Source organism: Heptranchias perlo, unplaced genomic scaffold, assembly GCF_035084215.1.
Source record: "Heptranchias perlo isolate sHepPer1 unplaced genomic scaffold, sHepPer1.hap1 HAP1_SCAFFOLD_53, whole genome shotgun sequence".
NCBI lineage: Eukaryota > Metazoa > Chordata > Chondrichthyes > Hexanchiformes > Hexanchidae > Heptranchias > Heptranchias perlo.
Window position 1 is genome coordinate 1,559,681 of NW_027139548.1, and position 19,300 is coordinate 1,578,980.

Below are 19,300 nucleotides of genomic sequence, written 5' to 3' on the forward strand. Positions count from 1 at the left end.
TCTATCTTTCTCCCTCTCTTTGCAACTCTTTCTCTGTATGGCTGTTTCTTAATCTCGATGTGTGTGCCCTCTTTCCCTCTCTGTCTGTTTATTTCCCACTCTCTGCAATAGAAAACAGAACAGTGGAATTGATACTGAGCCAACTTACCCCATGGGTCACTTCCCATGCCGACGTTCCTAGACCTGAATGGACGAGTGGTTAACGCGTTGGGTTAAAATCCAATGCACATGGGTTTTAACCTCACTTGTGGTAGCTTTGATTAACGATGAGTTTCATGCTTACTTTCACGTCTACTTGTCGAAATCTGCATCAAAATAATCAGAGATTTAAACTCCATAGAAGAGACGGTTCCACATTTATATCTGACTGTTTCAGTCTCAATCCAACATTCCTTTATTTACTTTTGTAACTGATGGTCAGGAGACTTTCCCAATCAATAAATTTAAAATTATAATTAACCGGAACCCCAAACATTTCCGGTCCCAGTTTCTGGTGTGGATACACGCACAAGTCAGGCAGAGCCCGTCCCTCTCAGATATTCACTCCTTTGGTACAGCGAGGCCGGCCGTGCAGACACTGACAACAGACGCTGATCCCAACGCCTGAATCACTCCGGCATTCCGGGAAATGCACCGAAATATTCAGCCGCTCATCAAGTGACCGTGAGCAGCCCCAGGCACAGGAGCTGCAGTAAAACCATTGGACATGGGCTCGGGATTTCTCCCGTTAATTGAAACATCAGTGATTGGGAAACATCAAAGGATTCGGACCAGCGAAATAATTGAGAATGGTTAATAGATCGAGAAACATCAATCGATTACAAACTGTCAATTTTGTTGGAAGGATAACGGTTTGGGGAATTATCAATAGATTGGGATTCATCGATAGATTCGGAAACATCAATTGTATGGAAACCACGATGAGTTAGGACAAGTTTGAGAAAAATACTTATTTCCATAACATCGAAGATATCGAACACATCACTTTCTCAATCAGTCTCTTTCTGTGCAAAAGTGAAAGGAAAAGTGTAATGAAAACTGAGCCCAAGAATCGCGACTCCTGGGGAAACGGCAATAGCAGAATTGCTAAATGTTCAAAGTTTACACGGGGAGTTTGATATTACAGCTAAGATGGCGAGAGACAATGGCCTCCTGAGTGCTGTTTCATTCTATGAATCTATGATTCTATTCTTTCGTTAATGAATGGTTTTGTAATTTATAGGATTACTTCCCCAGTTCTTGATTCCCTCACCAGAGGAAAGTGTTTCGCAGTATCTGCGCTACCAAATCATTTTTACAATTTAAACACCTCAATCAGGTCACTCCTCAATCGTCTCATCTCTCGGGAATATCACTTGGTTTATTCAAACAGTCCTCATAATTCAACCCGCTAAGCCCCGGTATCATTCTGGTGAATCTGCGCAGCACCCCTTTCAAGGCCAATGCATCCTTCCTGAGATGTGGTGCCCAGAACTGAACGCAGTACTCCCGATGGGTCCTGTCAAGGCTCAATACGACTGAAGCATAACTTCCACCCTTTTGTATTCCGTTCCCCTTCAGATAAAGGGCAACATTCCATTCGACTGTGTAATGGCTATTTTTACCTGTCGATTAAATTTTAATGATTTGTGAACTTGGACAGGTCAAAATTCTCACAATTTAAAAAATACTCTGATTCATCTGTCTTGGTTCACACTTACCCACAACATAAGAACATAAGAAATAGGAGCAGGGGTTGGCTATCCGGCCCCTCGAGCCTGCTCCGCTATTCAACAAGATCATGGCTGATCTTCTAACTCAACGCCATTTTCCTTCACCATTCTCATATCCCTTGATCCCTTTAATATCTGGGAATCTATGCAACTTTGCAAAAATGTTATTCCACTTTGTATCACAAACCTGAGATGACGTGCAATAACCCCTTACCCTTGCTTTTTGTACTATCTACCAACTTTTAATGATTGTGAACTTGGACTCTCAAATCTCTTTGCTCCTCTGCAGCTCAGAGCTTCTTACCATTTACAATATGTTGCGATTTATCTTTCTTGGTTCCTGAATGGATGACTTCGCACTTGCCCACAATGGCCTCCCCTTGACATCGATTTGCGCCCTTACTTAATCTGTTGATGGCCCTTTGTAACTTTCTGCTACCATTTGTACTACTTACTGTCCTTCCTAACTGTGTGTCAACTTCAAACTTGGATATACAACTCCCTATTGCTTCATCCAAGTCATTAATTATTATGGTGAAAACTTGAGGCTCCAGTACAGATCAATGGGGATCATCACTTGTCATATCTGACGCCACTATGAAAGAGCGTGTAGTTGGTGGGATGGTGAGTATTTGTGAAGTGAAACCCGTGCGAGGCAGTCAGCCCGGGTATGCGAGAGAACTGCTCTGTGCAGGCGGCATTACTGCAGTAGGAAATGCAAAATATGGCGGCCGAGGTGTGTAATCTTTCATGTCAGCCGGTGAAGGACGCTGTTTGCACATCCAATGTAAGAATCCAGGTTGCTCTGTAGGTCAAGCATCAGATTTGTTTTTAACCTGACAATTCAAGGTTCAAGTTCTTGTCCAAGCAACAGTTTTAAATCAAGATTCTCGATTCCCACTCTCCATTCAGTATTACAAAATAGAATCATTTCTCAAAAATCTTTCCTTCTTCCTCAAAAATTGGTCAATATATTTGGGAACAATTTATCTCTAATTACTCTGCCAAAAATTATTTCAAATCTCCGTAAACCTTCTCTGTTCCAAGGCGAAGCACTCCAGCTTCTTCAGTCTCTCCACATAACTTAAGCCCCTCATCCGTGGCACAATTCCAGTGAATCCCTTCTTCACCCTCTCTGAGGCCTTGACATCCTTCCGAAAGTGTGGTGCCCAGAATTAACCACAAAACTGCTGCTGAGACCTAATCAATGTTTTATTAAGTTTTAGCATAACTTCTTACTTTTGTACTCTATGCCTTTATTAATGAAGCCCAGGATCCCATCTGTTTTTAACAGCCTTCTCAACTTGTCCTGCCACCTTGACAGATTTGTGTATGTGTACCCAGAGGTCTGTCTGTTCCTGTGCACCCTCTAAAATTGTACAATTTAGTTGACATTGGTCTCCTCATTCTTCCTGCCAAATTGAATCGCTTCACGTTTTCTGCATTAAATCCCATCTGTTACGCGCCTGTCCAATGCAGTAGCCTTTCTCTGTCCTCCTGAAGTCTGTTACTATCCTGCACATTGTTTAATACGGTTCCGAGTTTCGTGTCATCTGCAAACTTTGAAATTATGCCGTCCATAACCAAGTCCAGTTCATTCATAACACCGACCCTTGGGGAACAAAAAACATAAGAAATAACAGCAGGAGTAGGTCATCCGGCCGCTCGAGCCTGTTCCGCCATTAAATAAGATCATGGCTGATTTTCTACCTCAACGCCATTTTCCTGCACCATCCACATATCCCTTGATGACTTTAATATCCGGAAATCTATCGATCTCTGTTTTGAAAGGACTGACTGACTGAGCCCTCACACCCACTGGGGTCGAGAATTCCAAAGATTCACCACCTTCTGAGGGAAGAAATTTCTCCTCGTCTGAGCTCTAAATGTCCTAACCCTCATTCTGAGATTGTGACCCCTGGTTCTAGACTCTCCAGTCAGGGGAAACATCCTCCTTGCATTTCTCCTGTCAAGCCATGTAAGAATTTTTTATGTTTCAATGAGATCACGTCTCATTGTTCTAAACTCTGGACAATACAGTCTGAGGATATATTTTATCTTTATATATTCAGGCAGAATATAGAAAGATCAGAGGGGAAGTGAAAAAGGAAATCAGAGGGGCAAAGAGAGATTATGAGAATCAACTAGCGACCAACGTTAAAGGGAATCCAAAAGTCATCTGGAGACATGTTAACAATAAATGGGTAGTAAGAGGAGGGGTGGGGCTAATTATGGACCATAAAGGAGATCTTCTCATGGAGGCAGTGGGCATGGCTGAGGTATTAAATGAATACTTTGTATTGGTCTTTACCAAGGAAGAAGTTGCTGCCAAAGTCTCGATAAAGGAAGATATAGTTGAGATACTGGATGTGCTAAAAATGGAGAAAGAGGAGGTACTAGAAAGGATGGCTGCACTTAAAGTAGATAAGTCACCCGGTCTGCATGGGATCCACTCTTGGATGGTGAGGGACGTAAGGAAGGAAATTGCAGAGGTACTGGTCATAATCTTCCAGACATCCATAGATACGGGGGTGGTGCGAGAGGAGTGGGGAATTGGAAATGTTACACCCTTGTTCAAAAAAGGGTATAAAGATAAACCCAGCAACTATAGGCCAGTCAGTTTAATGTCGGTGGTTGGGAAACTTTTGGAAACGATAATCCGGGACAGAATTAACAGTCACTTGGACGAGTGTGGATTGATTCGGGAAAGCCAGGATGGATTTGTTAAAGGCAAATCGTGTTCAACCAATTTGATACAGTTTTTTGATGAGGTAACAGAGAGGGTAGATGAGGGCAATGCAGTTGATGTGGTGTATGTGGACTTTCAAAAATCTTTTGATAAAGTGCCACTACGTAGGCTCGCTATTACGATTGCGCCCATGGAATAAAGGGGGCAATAGGAATATGGATGGAGAATTGGCTATATTACAGGAAACAGAGTGTAGTAGTGAGCAGTTGTTTTTCGGACTGGAGGGAGGTGAGCAGTGGTCTTCCCCAGGGGTCAGTGCTGGGACCATTGCTTCTCTTAATATTTATCCATGACTTGGACTTGGTGGCACAGGGCACAATTTCAAAATTTTAGGATGAGACAAAACTTGGAAGGTTAGTGAACCGTGAGGAAGATAGCGGTCGACTTCAAGAGGAAATAAACACTCTGGTGGCATGGGCGGACACGTGGCAGATGAAGTTTAACGCGGAAAAATGCGAGGTGATGCATTTCGGTAGGAAAAATGCGGAGAGGCAATAAAAACGAGAGGGCACAATTCTAAAAGCGGTGGAGGAACAGAGGGTTCTGTGGGTGTATGTGCATGAATCGTTGAACGTGACAGGGAAGGTGGAGAAAGCAGTTAAAAATGGTAAGGGGTCCTGGGCTTTATCAATAGAGGCATAGAGTGAGAATCCCTACGTGGTCAGTTTTCGGTAAAATATTAAAATGTCTACGTGGCAAAGAAGCAGAATGCAAAATGGTTAGAAAGGGTTAATTAGTTAGTAACTGAGATTGATACAAGTGGCCTGGCCCTCCTGCTGGGCCATATGTTTGCTTAGTCAGCAGGCCTGCATTGTCTTATCAATGATAGGTCTTTGATGAGAGTCAAGGACTGGTCTGAATGTCTCCATGTTTATGGCAGATCAATATAGGGAACGAGCTTAGCCAAAGTTGAAAGACATTCCAGGTTGGGAGATAAGGAACAGAAGGAACAGGGAAGAACATTCCAAGTTGGAAAGTGAGGAAGTTATCCCCTTTGATGTATAACAGCAGCATGATCAGCACATGGACGATTTATGATTGGCCGGAAATAATGTAACCACGCATGGCAACCTATGCCCGGCTTATGATTGGTGTTGACCCTCGTTAAGTATGTTCCAACCCTATTCATCTGTTCTTCAATGTATCTTCTTCATGTATCTCCGCATACTAGCAGCATCTCATAGGAATGAGCTTAGTGTTCTTGGATATTAACTTTCTGCTGGCCAGTCTCTTCTTCCTCATGGTATTTCCGAACATTTTCCATGGCACACATCATATGTCCTGTAGGATTGAGTCCTGTAAAAGCAACTGGTTTGTTTAAAGAGTGGTTGCAATAGCTCACCAGGCCATAGGCCTTTGTAATCATGTTCTTCATCCTGATCTCCGTTTCAGATGATGGCAACATACATTTGTATCTTTTATGTCCACTGTAGCCATTCTTAGGTTTTCAGGTTATCTTATCAAAAAGATCAGGGGTGTCTAGAGTGCTTATCTCCCCCTGAATGGTCCCGATGTCAGGGTAGTGGCCAGGCTATTGAGTGTAGTTTTCTCATTATTCATTATAGGCAAGGACACAAATATCTCCACGAGAAAGCTATCAATTTACTATTCTCAACTACACTTTCCTGACTTCCACTAGATTGTATATTTATGCCAGATTGATTTTTTTATCATGCCCAATTCAATGACTTTAGAGAAATTCCCATATCTCCCCACCTCGAGCATTCTGTCTCGGAAGACAACAAATAGGTTAAAACAAAACAAATCAAAATGTTTTCAAAAGAAGAGAATCCGGTTGATATCACCACGCTGTGACATTTGGTATCCGCTGATGTCTGCAGCTAAAGTCTTAAATCTTTAACACCACTGGATTGTTTCCTGCACCAAATTTCTCCAGCAAAGGTTGCACCGTAACTTTGTAACTACTCTGGGTAATCCTGCACCATCAACACTCACGTGGTCCCAAAAAAAACCAGGGTCACCTGTTTTAAAAGAAACACAGAAAATCCATTGCGGCTCTTCTTGAGAGCCCAAGTGATTAATTTGTCAAATCTTCATTTATTATTTATTTATCCAAAGGAATAATCCCTATACCCGAAACAAATTTAGAAAACAAAACAGGAGAGAGAATTTGCCGAGTTCCACTCTCTCCCTCTCTCTGAAGCACGCAGCCTGTCTGAAATAAACACTGTCTCTTCCACATGCAGATGTACGCAGGGCTGCAGACTGGAATTTCTAACTCCAAGTCCTAATCTCTGTGTTTTCAAGATGTAACCACATTAAGCAGATATCATTAGCAGCCGCCTGCTAAGATACGTTATATTCCTCTTTTATTAATTTATTAATGGTTTGGGCATGTGTTTCTAGAACTGTAGCTATCCTTTGCAAATATATGGTCAGCATTTGATCCTCAGACAATTCCTTATCTGTATTTTCATTTATCTTTTAATATATCTTTAATGTGAGACCCTAAATCTCTGACCTTTTGATCTAATGTTGTCAAATCAATGGTGTTAACAACTGAGGCAAAGGCAGTTGCTATATCACTTATCACAGATCTTTACGTCTCCATATTTGCCTATCTCTTTTTACGATGTCCACCTCCATTCCATGTGGCTCTTTGTTTTAACACTTGAGTTAGGAGGTGTTGATCTAATTGTTGAGTTTTCTTAGCAGTCTCAATGCGAGTTATATAATTTGTCAGGGAAGGTCTCCCCTCTTTGGTCAGATCTTGTATTCTACTATGAATTTCAAATAAAATTGAATAGCCCCAGAACTTGTCAAAACGTCCTTATCATACTGTGGCAGGGTAAAACTGATAGGTGTTTAGTACCCTGTGTCAGTACATAGCTCAAGTAATGGACTTCCAATTGTCTAACCTATGCTTCCTTTTCATATGATTTGTTTTACATTCCTTTCTTATCAATTTTTCACTGTAGCGTGAAAACTTATATCTCAGTCAATTGTAGCCTTTGGCATTTCCGAGTAATTGGGACAATTTTACTAATACAACTTATACCAATTATTACCTCATGTTCACCTGTGTTCTGGGCAAGCCTCAGACAGTTCTCAACCGACTGGGTCATTTCTATCTGTTTGAACTGGTCTTGGCATGACAGTCTGGCTTCTTGGGATGGAAGGGGTTAATATTAACTTGCTCTTGTGGCAGGAGTAACTTGATCCTTCTCCCTTTTGAGATTAAGTTCCCACCTTCAAAATTTCTCTTCACACAGGTTTGACTGATTTTTTTACTTCTCTCATTTGTGGATGGCTTTATACTATATTTTTGCACACTATTTTCTCACATACTTTTAGTGGATGTGATTATAATCAACGCTCCGAGCTGTTCCAGCTTTCCGACTTTTCCTATCACAATGATCCTGATAGTTTTTTAATCTATCCCGTTAATTTTTAACCTCTTTTTAAACCACAGCCAATCACAAAATAAACATTCAAAATGCCAATTTTTTTAAGATCCCATGTCTGGAATTTAACATGCCCACACTTTATAAGAACCAGAATTTAATAGGTCACTTAACCTCAATAACTCCAATTTTAATTCGGCAGTATCAGAATTAAACACACGACAAGACAGATACATTACACAAAGGAAGAAAACACACAAGACACAGTAAGAAGGGGGCGTGGCCCACAACACCGACAAAAAAACACTGATCAAGACAGGCCTTTTAAAGGGACAGTACACTTAAACAACAAAACCTTTCTTTTTCGGGTCTCTGTCTTTTAAACGTTTGTCTAGTCACTTAATTCTATCCATATTTTTTTACAGTACTGTCTCCATAAAGCAATTAGTTCTTTGGCTGAGGTACCTCTGTTATTTTCCAAATTAATTCCTGAGCCTTTTTTGGCGGCATCTAAGTTTTATCACTAGTTCCTGTTTATATCCAATCACCAGGAACTTAAACCCTGACTACCCTCAGTGATATTAACCACTGACCTACCGCTTACAAGTTATTCCCTCAGTGATATTCGACCACTGACCTCTTCCTGCTATTTCTGTGTATTCGCCAGACTGACCTGAATCTTGTAAGGACGCCACGCGAGTGTTAGCGATTGGACGATTCATCGTCAGACTGACGGATTGGAGGAAAACCGACGTAGTAAATTAAGACTACTTACATCGGGGCGCCATTTCCTTCCTCCGTGTCTGAGACAATCCGCCTCTTACTCCGCGAACTCTCGGTGAACGACCGTTAAGATCCCACTTCTGACACCAAATGACGATTCGGATTCTTTCCCCTCAGTCTGGTTCAGTAATAACTGAAGTCGAATACATTTTAAAGTTCAGCACAACTTTAATAGCAGGGTTCTTAGTCTGCAGCATTGATTTGGACTCCTGATAGAGTCCCTCGATGCTGGCAGAGCAAGAACAAAAACATACAGAAATCCACACGTTTTTATACAGATGAATAGGGTTGGAACATACTTAACGAGGGTCAACACCAATCATAAGCCGGGCATAGGTTGCCATGCGAGGTAACATTATTTCCGGCCAATCATAAATCGTCCATGTGCTGATCATGCTGCTGTTAGACATCAAAGGGGATAACTTCCTCACTTTCCAACTTGGAATGTTCTTCCCTGTTCCTTCTGTTCCTTATCTCCCAACCTGGAATGTCTTTCAACTTTGGCTAAGCTCGTTCCCTATATTGATCTGCCATAAACATGGAGACATTCAGACCAGTCCTTGACTCACATCAAAGACCTATCATTGATAAGACAATGCAGGCCTGCTGACTAAGCAAACATATGGCCCAGCAGGAGGGCCAGGCCACTTGTATCAATCTCAGTTACTAACTAATTAACCCTTTCTAACCATTTTGCATTCTGCTTCTTTGCCACGTAGACATTTTAATATTTTACCGAAAACTGACCACGTAGGGATTCTCAAGAGTACAAAAGCAAGGAAGTCATAATGAACCTTAAAAAGGCGCTGGTTCGGCCATAACTAGAATATAGTGCCCAGTTGTGGGCACCGCACTTTACAAGAATGCGGGACTTAAATTACGTGCATAGACTGGAAAGGATGGGATTGTTCTCCTTGGAACAGAGAAGGTTGAGAGGATATTTGATAGACGTGTGCAAAATCATGAAGGGTCCAGACAGAGTGGATGGAGAAAAACTGCTCCCATTGGTTGATGGGTCAAGAAGCAGAGTGCATATATTTAAGGTGATTGGCAAAAGAATCAAAGGTGATATGAGGAAAAACTTTTTTACACAGCGTGCGGTTAGTGTGTGGAATACATTGCCCGAGGAAGTGGTGGAAACAGATTCAATAATCGTCTTCAAAAGGGAACTGGATTAGTTCTTGAAACGATAAAATGTGCATGGCTGCGGGGATAAGGCGGTGCAGTGGGACCAGCTGGATTTCTCATGCATAGAGCTGGCGCAGACTCGATGGGGCGAATGGCCTCCTTCCATGTTCTAATCTTCTATGAACCTATGATTCTAATCTACTCAATCTCTCTTCATTCGACAATCCCGCCATCCCAGGGATCAGTCTGGTGAACCTTCTATGGTAAGTATATCCTTTCTTAGGTAAGGAGACCAAAATTTGTGCGCAATGTTCCAGATGCGACCTCACCAAGGCCACTAGTCACAGTCTGCCAACCTGAAACGGACGGTTTATTCCTGCTCTCTGTTTTCGGTCTGTCAACCAATTTTCTATCCATGCCAGTACATCACCCAAAATTCCAAGCGCTCTAACTCTGTTCACCAACCTCCTGTGTGGGACCTTATCGAAAGCCTTCTGCAAATTCAAATACACCACATCCAATGGTTCCCCTTTATCTATTCTAATCGTTCCATCCTCAAAAACCCCAATAGGTTTGTCAATCATGATTTCCTTTTCACAATTCCATGTTAACTCTGCCAAATCCTATTATTATTATTATCTAAGTTTCCTGTTATCACATCCTTTATAATAGATGCTAGCATTTCCATGCCACTGATGTCAGGCTGACAGGTCTGAAGGTCCTTGTTTTCTCTCTCCCTCCATTCTTAAATGTAAACAATTTTACAACACCAAGTTATAGTCCAGCAATTTTATTTTAAATTCACAAGCTTTCGGAGATTTTCTCCTTCCTCAGGCAAATGTTTCCTGAGGAAGGAGAAAATCTCCGAAAGCTTGTGAATTTAAAATAAAATTGCTGGACTATAACTTGGTGTTGTAAAATTGTTTACCATTCTTAAATAGTGGGGTTACAATTGGAGAACATCACTGTGTACTTCCCTCCAGTCTGAAAAACAGCAGTTCACCACTACTCTCTGCTTTTTGCCTTTAAGCAATTTTGTTTCATCGGTGCCACTGTTCCTTTTATCCCACGGGCTTCAATTTTTCCAACTATTATGTGGTACGTTATCAAATGCCGTTTCAGAGTCCAAATGCCCGACATCAACCACACTACCCTCATCAACCCTCTCGGTTCCTTCATCAAATAACTCACTCAAGTGGATAAGTGACTTTAGTTTTGCTGAGAGACTGGAGAATCTAAATTGTTGTCCTTCGAACAGAAAGGTTAAGGGAGATTTGATAAATGATTTCAAAATCATGAACGCTTTTGACAGAGTAAATGAGAGGAAACTCATCCCAGTGGCAGACGGCACATATTTCAGGTGATCGGCAAAAGAGCCAGGTGCGACATTAGTAACCATATCTTTATGCAGCCAATTGTTAAGATCTCGAATGCACTGCCTGAAAGGGCGGTGGAAGCAGGTTCAATAGTAACTTTCAAAAAGGAATTGGATAAATCTTTCATTGGAAAAAATTTACAGGGCTTTGGGAAAGAGCAGGGGAATGGGACTAATTCGACAGCTCTTTCAAAGAACCGGTCCAAGCACGATGGGCCGAATGGCCTCCTCCTGTGCTGTACCTATTATGATAATATGAAATACACTAATACAACCCATAACATGCAGTGCTCATGAGACTGGTGCCAAGTAATCTCTGTGCTCCTCAACAGCTCTTGGCTTCTCACCATTTCGAAAATGCTCCCCTTTATCTTTCTTGGTTCCTAAGTGAATGACCTCACACTTGCCCATCATGAACTCCATTTGCTGTAGTTTTGTGCACTCATTTCATCTTTTTACGTCCCTTTGTAACTTTCTGCTTCCATTTGCACTACTTACTGTCCCTCCTCACTTCTTATCATCTTCAAACTTGAATGCACAACACTCTACTGCTCGATACGAGTCATTCATAAATATGGTGACAAGTAGATACTCGAGTACAGATCCCTGAGGATCATCACTCTTCATATCAGACGCCGCTATTAAAGCGAGTTTAGTTGGTGGGAGGAAGCGTATTTGTGAAATGAAGCCTGTGGGAGGCAGTCAATTGGGTGTGCGAGAGAAATGCGCTGTACAGGCGGGATGCATTAGGGTTAGGGTTATGGTTATGAAATTCAAAATGTGGAGTGCATAATGTTCCATGTCAGCCGGTGATTGAAAGTAATTCACTATTACAGTCAGTTAGGGTCGCTGTGTGGTATCCGTTTCAGGGTCGGGATATTTCTGTCGGTCGAGCAGCAGACTTTTATTATGAGGGTCCCGGATTCAAGACCCTGTTCTGGCGCTGCTTTTATCAATTAAAACACCACTCAATTTACACATTAAATGATTTTGATGTAACGTTTTAAAGAAAAAGTTAACTAATTATTTCAGGCAGCAGGAAAGATCGGCGTTAATTATTCGAGTTTCGCAGTGCTGCATGAATGTAAGAATTTATAATCTTGTGTTAAAAGCAGGGCCTGAACAGGGACTTGTATCCTCCAACCTCACAATAAAAGTCTGACGCTCCACAGACTGATGGATCCGGGTTCACTTTTTTAGTTTAACACAGCGACATTCGCTGGCGGACATGGAACATTACATCTTTCACATTCTGCATTTCCGTCTGCAGTGATCCCTCCTGCACAGCGCATTTCTCACACACACACCACACCTAATGCCTGCCACAGGCCGCACTTCAGATATACTCTCCCTCCCATCAACTACACACTCTTTTATGCTTTGTGTTTCCTGGGGTTGCGTGAATGAAAGAATTGATCATCTTCAGTTAAGTTTGAGGTGAGTGCAAAGCTGTGCAGAATGTGTAAGGGTCTTAAATTAGGTTCTGACATTTAAAGAAAGCCAATTGGGTGGGTAAGAGGGGCAAGTTGGCTAAGGTAGATTTAAAAGATATGGCGGCAGATAAGCAATGGCGAATATTAAAGAATTATTTTTTTTAATTATCAACGAATATATATTCCCTTGAGGAATAAAAACTCCAGAGGAAAATTTATCCAACCGTCGCTAACTAGAGAAGTTAAGGATAGTATTAGATTAAAAGAAGATGCTTAGAATTTTGCCAGAAGACTAGTAAGCCTAAGGATTGGGAGGGTTTTAGAAATCAGCAAAGGATGACCAAGAAATTGATAAGGAGGGAGAAAAATGGATATGAGAGTAAACTTGCAAGAAATATAAAAACAGATTATGAGAGCTTCTACAAGTATATAAAAAAAGGAAGAGATTGGTGAAAGTAAACGTGGGTCCATTAGAGGCAAAGACAGGTGAAATCATCATGGTGAATAAGGAAATGGCAGAGACGCAAAACAAATATTTTGCATCTGTCTTCTCATTGGAAGACACAAAAACATACCAAAATGATGGGGTACCAAGGGTACAATGAGAATGAGGAACTGAAAGGAATTACGATTAGTGAAGAAAAAGTACTGGAGAAATTAATGGGACTAAAAGCCGAGAAATCCCGAGACCAGATAGCCGACACCCAAGGATATAAAAAGAGTTGGCTGCAAAGATAGTGAATGTATTTGTTATCATCTTCCAGAATTATCGAAATTCTAGATTGGTTCCCGCGGATTGGAAGGTAGCAAATGTAACCCCGGTATTCAAGAAAGGAGGGAGAAAACAGGGAAAGATAGGCCAGTCAACCTGACTTCAGTCCTGGGAAAATGCTGCACGTTGTAACAGGGTACTTAGAAAATTATAATATTATTCGGCAGAGTCAACATGGTTTTATGACACGGAAATCGTGTTTGACCAATCTATTAGAGACTTTTGAGGGTGTAACAAGCGAGGTATGTAATGGGGAATCAGTGGATATAGTATATTTGGCTATTTAAAAGGCATTTTATAAGGTGCCACACTGGAGGTTGTTGCACATCAGGGCTCATGGGATTGGACGTAATATATTAGCATGGATTGAGGGTTATTTAACGGACAGAAAACAGAGAGAAGGAATATAGGGGTCATTTTCGGATTTGCAGGTTGTAACTAGAGGGGTGCCGCAAGGATCAGTGCTTGGGCATCAGCTATTTACAATATTGTATCCTTGCTGTGATCGGCATTCCAGGTAAATAATGTCAGAAATGTTAATACCTGTTTAATGCTATATATTGGTTAACATGTTAAAACCGTGGCCATCTTTTTTATATGGTTACTTGTATGCCAGGAATATTTACACCCTCGGCATGCAGCGCTTATTATGGTTACATACTAGATAACCATAGAATCGAAAACAATACCAGAGGCAACGGAGTGTGCGCATGCTCCGTGGACCCCGAGGGAAACATCTTCCCGGGCATTCTGTTAGGTTCATTGGGTCTCATATTAATTCAGTGAAGTCTTGACTCAATCATTACAAAGATTGAACAAATTTTGTACTCTGATGATGAATGTTAATGACTCGGCTAGAACATTACAGGTGGTGAGTCTATTATAACATTGCTGGTGGCGACTCTATTCTAACATTGATGGCGGTGAGTCTATTATAACATTGCTGGTGGTGAGTCTATTATAACATTGCTGGTGGTGAGTCTATAATAACATTGCTGGTGGCGACTCTATTCTAACATTGCTGGTGTCGACTCGATTCTAACATTGATGTCGGTGACACTGTTATAATATTGCCGGTGGCCACTCGACTACAAAACTACTGGTGGCGACTCGACAATTACATTACCAGTGGTGACTCCACTCGAACATTACTGGTGGCGACACTGCTGTAACATTAATGGTGGCGTCTCTACTATAACATTATTGGTGGTGACCCTACTCTAACATTACTGGTGGTGATCCTACTCTAACATTATTGGTGGTGACCCTACTCTAACATTACTGGTGGTGATCCTACTCTAACATTATTGGTGGTGACTATAATCGAACATACTTGTGGTGAACACAATATAAAATAACTGGTGATGAACCTGCTCTAACATTACTGGTGGTGAAAGTAATCTAACATTTCTGGTGGTGAAACAATTCCAACATTACTGCTGGTGAACATACGCTATCATTACTGGTAGTGATCCTGCTCTAACATTACCGGTGGTGAACGTACGCTATCAATATTGGTGGTGATCCTACTCTAACATTACTGGTGGTAATCCTGTATAACATTGCTGCTGGTTCATAGGAACATAGGAACAGGAGTAGGCCATTCAGCCCATCGTGCCTGCTCCGCCATTTGATAAGATAAGAACAGAAGAACATAAGAAATAGGAGCAGGATTAGGCCAATCGGCCCCTCGAGCCTGCTCCGCCATTCAATAAGATAATGGCTGATCTGATCTAAACCTCAAATCTAAAGAACACAAGAAGTAGGAGTAGGACCCGGCCACTCAGCCACTGGGCCTGCTCCGCCACCCACAGGGCCTTGACCGATCCGAACTGAGCTTCATGTCCAATTTTCTGCCCGCTCCTCGTAACCCCTAATTCCCTTTACTTTTAGGAAACTTGGCTGACCTGTGATCTAACTCCACACACCTGCCTTTGGCCCATATCCCTTAATTCCTTTTTGTTGCCATAAAGCTATCTATCTCAGAATTAAATTTAGCAATTGAGCTGGTACCAATTGCCGTTTGCGGAAGAGAGTTCCAAACTTCGACAACCCTTTGTGTGTCGAAATGTTTTCCATTCTAGCTCCTGAAAGGTCTGGCTCCAATTTTTCGACTGTGCCCCCTAATCCTAAAATCCCCAAACAGTGGAAATAGTTTCTCTCTATCCACCCTATCTGTTCCCTTAATATCACATAAACTTCGATCAGATCACCCCTTAACCTTCGAAACTCCAGAGAATACAAGCACAATTTGTGCAATCTCTCCTCGTAACTGAAACCTTGAAGTCCGGGTATCATTCTAGTAACCCTGCGCTGCACTCCCTCCAAGGCCAATATGTCCTTCCGAAGGTGCGGTGCCCAGAACTGCTCACAGTACTCAAGGTGCGGTCCAACCAGGGTTTTGTATAGCTGCAGCATAACTTCTGCCCCCTTGCACTCTATTCCTCTGGATATAAAGGCCAAAATTCCATTTGCCTTCTTGATTATTTTCTGCACCTATTCACGACACTTCAATGATTTCTGTACCAGAACGCGTAAGTCCCTTTGGACATCCACTGTTTTTAACTTTTTAGCATTGAGAAAATAAACTGTTCTGTACTTTTTTGGTCCAAAGTGGATGACCTCACATTTGTCCACATTGAATTCCATTTGCCACAGTTTTGCCCATTCACCTAATCTATCAATATCGCTTTGTAATCTTATGTTTTCATCTACACTGCTTACAATGCCACCAATCTTTGTGTCATCGGCAAACTTAGATATGAGACTTTCTATGCCTTCATCTAAGTCGTTAATAAATATTGTGAATAATTGAGGCCCCAAGACAGATCCCTGCGGGACTCCACTAGTCATATCCTGCCGATGTGAGTACCTTCCCATTATCCCTAATCTCTGTCGCCTTTCTCTCAGACAATTTCCGAACCAAGTCCGTACTTTTCCCTCGATTCTATGGGCTTCTATCTTAGCCAACAGTCTCTTATGTGGGACCTTATCAAATGCCTTCTGGAAGTCCATATAAATAACATCCATTGACATTCCCCTGTCCACTACTTTAGTCACCTCTTCAAAAAATTCAATCAGGTTTGTCAGGCACGACCTACGTTTCAGAAATCCATGCTGGCTCTCTCTGATTAACTGAAAATTTTCGAGGTGTTCAGTCACCCTATCCTTAATTATAGACTCCAGCATTTCCCCACAACAGATGTTAGGCTAACTGATCTCTAATTCCCCGGTTTCCCTCTCTCTCCTTTCTTAAAAAGCGGAGTGACATGTGCAATTTTCTAATCTAGAGGTGCAGTTCCTGAATCTAGAGAACTTTGAAAGATTATAGTGAGGGCATCCGCAATGTGCTCACGTACTTCCTTTAAAACCCTGGGATGGAAACCATCTGGTCCTGGGGATTTGTCACTCTTTAGTGCTATTATTTTGTTCATTACTGTTGCTTTACCTATGTTAATTTTATCGAGTCCCTGTCCCCGATGCAATATATTATTTTCTTGTGATTTCCAGCATGCTATCCTCTTTTTCGACTGTAAATACTGATGCAAAGTAATTGTTCAACATGTCCGCCATTTCCCCATTGTCAATGACAATATCACCACTTTCAGTTTTTAAGGGGCCAACACTGCTCCTCTTTTTCCTAATATAACTATAAAAAGTTCTTCGTATCGGTTTTGATATCCCTTGCGAGTTTCTTTTCATACTTTCTTTTTGTAGCCCTTGCTATCTGTTTTGTGACCCTTTGTTGATCTTTGTATCTTTCCCATTCGCCAAGATCTGTGCCATTTTTTGCCTTTTTTTATGCCCCTTCCTTATGTCTTATACTGTCCCTTCCCTCTTTAGTGTTCCATGGCTGTTTTTTTTTGGCAGGTAGAGTTCTTGCCCCTCAGGGGTATGAACCGATTCTGAATCACGTTAAATGTTTCTTTAAACATTTCCCACTGATCATCAGTCGTTTTGCCCATTAACAGATATGCCCAGTTTACTGTGGACAGTCTCTGTATCATCCCATTGAAGTCGGCCTTGCCCAAGTCTCGAATCTTAGCAGCTGATTCACTTTTTTTCCCTTTCAAACACTACATTGGTGACCCTACTCTAACAGTACTGGTAATGACCCGACTCTAATATTACTGGTGGTGATCCTATTCTAACATTGCTGGTGGTGATCTTAATCAAACATTATTGGTGGTGATCCTACATTAACATTATTGGTGGTGACCCTACTCTAATCTTACTTCTGCTGCCCCTACTCTAACAATACTGGTGGTTAAACTACCCGAACATTACTTCCGGTTATCCTATTCCAAAATTACGGGTGGTCACCCTACTCGAACATTACTGTTGTGTATCCTACCCTAACATTACTTCTGATTATCCGACTCTAATATTACTGGTGTTGATCCTTATCTAACGTTACTTTTGGTGACCATATTCTAATATTAATTGTGGTGACCCAATTGTAACATTTCTGTTGGTGTCCCATTGCAATATTAGTGTTGGTGACCCTACTCTACCATTAATGTTTGTGATCCCACTCTAATATTACTGGCGGTGACTCCACTTTAACATTACTGGAGGTGACTCTACCCCAACATTACCGGTGTTGACCGAGCTATGACATTAATTTTGGTGACCATTCTATAGTATTACTGGTGGTGACCCCACTGTAACATTACTGGTGGTGGCCCTACTGTAACATTAATGGTGGTGACGTTATTAAAACATTACTGGTGTTGACACTACTCTAACATTAACGGGGAAGACACTTCCCAAACATTACTTGTGCTGACCCCATTCCAACATCACTGGTGGTGATCTTATTCTAACATTTCTGGTGGTGATACTTCTCTAACATTACTGGTGATGATTTTACTCTAACATAACTTGTGGAAATCCTGCCCTAGCAATGATGGTGGTAATCTTAATGAAACATTACTGGTGGTGATCCTGCACTAACTTTATTGCTGGTGATCCTACTCAAACAGCACTGGTGGTGACCCTACCCTCACAATACTTCCAGTTATCCAATTCTAAAAGTACTGGTGGTCACCCTACTCTAACATTACTGTTATTTATCCTACCCTAACATTTCTTCTGGTTATCCGACTCTAACATTACTGGTGGTGATCCTTTTCTAACATTACTTTTGGTGACCATATTCTAATATCAATTGTGTTGACCCAATTGTAACATTTCTGTTGGTGTCCCATTGTAATATTACTGTTGGAGATCCGACTCTACCATTACTGGTTGTGATCCCACTCTAATATAACTGGTGGTGACTCCACTTTAACATTGCTGGAGGTGATCCTACTTCAGCACTTACGGTGATGACCCAACATTACTGGCGGTGACCCTTCTACATCATTTCTGGTGGTGATCTTAATCTAAAGTTACTGGTGTTGACCCTGCTATAACATTACTGGTGGTGAACCTACGATATAATTACTGGTGGTGAACCTATTCTAAGATTACTGGTGATTAACCCGACTCTAACATTACTGGTGGTGACCCTACTCTAACATTAATGATGGTGATCCTACTCTAACATTACTGATGGTGATCCTACTCTAACATTAATGATGGTGATTCTACTCTAACATTAATGATGGTGATCCTACTCTAACATTACTGATGGTGATCCTACTCTAACATTACTGATGGTGACCGTTCTTTAACATTAATTATGATGATGCCACTATAACATTACGAGTGGTGATCCTACTCTAACATTACTGGTGGCGAGTTTACTCGAACATTACTTCTGGTTATCCTATTCTAAAAGTACTGGTGGTCACTCTACTCCAACGTTACTGTTGTGTATCCTATTATAACATTATTAGAGGTGACTCTACTCTAACATTTCTTCTGCTGATCCTACTGTAATATTACTGGTGTTGATCTAACATTACTTTTGATGACCATATGCTCATATTAATTGTTTTAACCCAATTGTAACATTTCTGTTGGTGTCCCATTGCAA